At 40.0% G+C, this 3,370-nt stretch overlaps 1 protein-coding gene across 1 annotated transcript in view; it reads right to left on the reverse strand.

Moving 5' to 3' along the window:
* ANO10 (anoctamin 10) overlaps positions 1–3,370 on the reverse strand; it is a 199,701-nt gene that overhangs the window by 194,578 nt on the left and 1,753 nt on the right. The window lies entirely within an intron of this gene.

Consider the following 3,370-nt stretch of genomic DNA (forward strand, 5'->3'; position numbering starts at 1 on the left):
TGGGAGGCTGAGGCAAGAGAATCGCCTAAGCCCAAGAGCTGGAGGTTGCTGTGAGCTGTGACACCACAGCACTCTACCAAGGGCAACAAAGTAAGACTCTGCCTCTAAAAATAAAATTTCAAAAAGATTGAGTATATATTTATTTATACTCTTAAAAGATTATGGAGAAAGTATTTTTTTCTAACTTTGTATTTCTTTTTTTTCTTTTTTTTGAGACAGAGCCTCAAGCTATCACCCTGGGTAGAATGCCATGGTGTCACAGCAACCTCCAACTCCTGGGCTTAAGCAATTCCCTTGTCTCAGCCTCCCAAGTAGCTGGGACTACAGGCATCTGCCACAATGCCCGGCTATTTTTTGGTTGCAATTGTCATTGTTGCTTGGAAGGCCCAAGCTGGATTTGAACCCACTAGCTATGGTGTATGTGGCTGGCACCTTAGCTGCTTGAGCTACAGGCACTGAGTCCTAAATTTGTATTTCTATCTATATCAAATTTTTAGGGGTATATTTATTTCTTTACTATTTTCCCTCTGGAGAGGGTTTATCAGGAGCTATAAAAGTGGTACCAGGATAATGAGCAGAATTTATACTTATCAAATGGATTAAAATAGTGATAAACAGTAATAAAAACTGTATTATGACACTGTTATTCAGGTAACTTATAGTAAAGGTATTTAAGATTTTGATAAAAGGTATATTCAATTTACAGAAAAGAAAATACAAATGAGATCCTTAACTTCACATATATTAAGATAAATGCAAAAACCACACCAACATTATTTCTTACTTTTCACACTGCGAAGATGGAAAAGTTTGACAACAGTTTGCTGAGTACGGTGGTCGTGGAGGTGCTCCACTCTTCCCACCTCTCCCCTTCAAGAGAGCTTGCTCGGAGAAGCAGGGTTGACTACCAGCCGTCTGCTACCCCATCTTTGGAAGTCACATCCTCACACCAAGGCCTTGCTTCCCCACGCTGCTCCCAGCCATTGACTGGGCATGGAAGGGATGCTGGAACAAGGCCAGCGTCAGCAGGGGTTTCCTTTAAAGGGAACGTTGAGCCTGACTGACAGTTTCTCAGAATTGTGCTGTGGTCGGAGGCTCTTCATAGTCGATCTCTTTCCTTCCCTCTCCTTCCCTACACTGAGGTCTGAACGCTGTCTATGCCCACTCCTCTTCCCTCCCCCTTAGTTTTCCACAAATCTTTCCCTCAATAAAACTCTTGCACATCATATCTTATCTCTTGCTTGGAAGACCCATGAGTGCGTGAGAAAAGGCACTCTCAGCTACTTCTAGAGAAGTGGAAATTGGTATAACATTTATGAGAACCATTTATCAATATTTTGTTTTGAAAAATTGCAGTCCTCTTCTTCCCCACAATCAAACAACGACTTTCAAATTATTCAGGTGAGCCCTTTGCTATTTGCTTTCATGTCACCAAGTAACATGCTTATAGAGCTTTATCTTGATTTTTTAGTTTTAAGCCTTAGAAGATGAGAATTTAGCTCTCTTTTCTTCCCACCTTCACCATTTCCATCAACTATGCCCATCACCCCATTGTCACTATAGAGAAATGATAAAACTAAGACAGCAACTTTTAGGAGGATGGAAAGAACGTGCATTATATAACTGCATATGACTCTCATAGCTGAGCCTTACAGTAAGCTGTGATTTTCCTTTCCTGCCCTTTCCATTCTCCTAAAAGTTGCTGTCTTATTTTATCAGTTGCTTAGTTTACTATGTACTTATAAAAAATACAGTATCCCGAGCTCCCTGCCAATTGTCTAAGTCTCCTTAGGCACTGGCATGAGAGATACCCTATCATCATCATCATCATCATCTTAGAGAAATCTTTTTTCACTCTACCCTCAGACCTTACCGACAGCTAATTAGGTACAGAATTCTAGATTGAAAATCCTTTCTTCAGAAATGAAAATATTATACCACTGCCTTTCTAGCTTCTAAAATTTCTTCTGTTAAGATATTTGGCTCAGCTTGGCGCCTGTAGCACAGTGGTTATGGCGCCAGCCACATACACCAAGAGTGGTGCGTTTGAACCTGGCCCAGGCCAGCTAAACAATGACAACTCCAACGAAAAATAGCTGGCGTGGTGGCGGGTACCTGTAGTCCCAGCTACTTGGGAGGATGAGGCAAGAGAATCACTTAAGCCCAGGAGTTTGAAGTTGCTGTGAGCTATGACGCCACAGCACTTTACCCTGGGTGACATAGTAACACTCTGTCTCAAAAAAAAGAAATCTGATCCTTTATATCTAATCTATTTTCTTTTTTCTGAAAATTTGTTGTATTTTCTCTTTCCAGTTCTGACACTTTCCAATAAAATGCCATTTTCACCTATAATCCTGGGCATTGGATGGGTCTTTTCCATCTGAAAAGGTATGGCTTCAATCTTGTGGTTTTTTGTTTGATGACTTCTTGGGGTTTTTTGTTCTCTTTTTAGAACTCCTTTTATCCAGAATTGTACCTCCTAAACTAGTCCTCTAATTTCCCTATCTTTTCTCTAATATTTTCAAATTCTTTACTTTTTTGTTCTTCTTTCTTAGAGATTTTTCTCAATATTATCTTCTTTTTTTTTTTGAACTTTTTTTTTTATTGAATGGTAACTATGTACATTAATGCACTTCTGGGGTACAGTGTGGGGTTTTCACATGCAATCTGAAATACTTCCATCAAACTGGTCAACACAGCTCAACATTATCTTCTAACCCTTTTATTGGATTTTTAAATTTTGATTTCACATTGTCACTGCATAAGAGCTGCTTTTTTTCTAAATGGTTATCTTTATAATATCCTATTATTGATTTACAGATGTTGCATTTTTCCACAACTCTGAGAACTGAGATTTTTATTCTCCTTTGGTTTTCCTCTTCTGCATTATTCTTGTTGGATTTATCTGTTTGTTTAGTTTTGCCTTTTTCTTTTGTGTTAGGGATTTTTTTCAGATATCTGGTGATCTTTTGTTATCATCCCATGTTTTAAAAAGGGGCTCTCTGAGGCTACAGAGAAGTTTTGAGGGCTAGAGGGAGCCGCCAATGAAGGCTATTAATGCAAGGTAGTTTGGCCAAGTCATTTTCCATTGGCAACTCTCTGATTTCTGAACCTTTATTTTTTTTTATCTTGAGCTGGTCAGGTTATCCAGAGACAGATTGTCCAATCTGCTTCCTAGATGGTTTAAAAATGGCTGCTAGCAGGCGGTGCCTGCGGCTCAGTGAGTGGGGCACCAACCCCATATACCAAGGGTAGCAGGTTCGAACCTGACCCCAGCCAAACTGCAACAAAAAATAGCCAGGCATTGTGGTAGGCGCCTTAGTCCCAGCTACTCGGGAGGTTGAGGCAAGAGAATCTCCTAAGCCCAAGA

This window comes from Otolemur garnettii, unplaced genomic scaffold (assembly GCF_000181295.1).
Source record: "Otolemur garnettii isolate 467f Iridium unplaced genomic scaffold, OtoGar3 scaffold00082, whole genome shotgun sequence".
Taxonomy (NCBI): domain Eukaryota; kingdom Metazoa; phylum Chordata; class Mammalia; order Primates; family Galagidae; genus Otolemur; species Otolemur garnettii.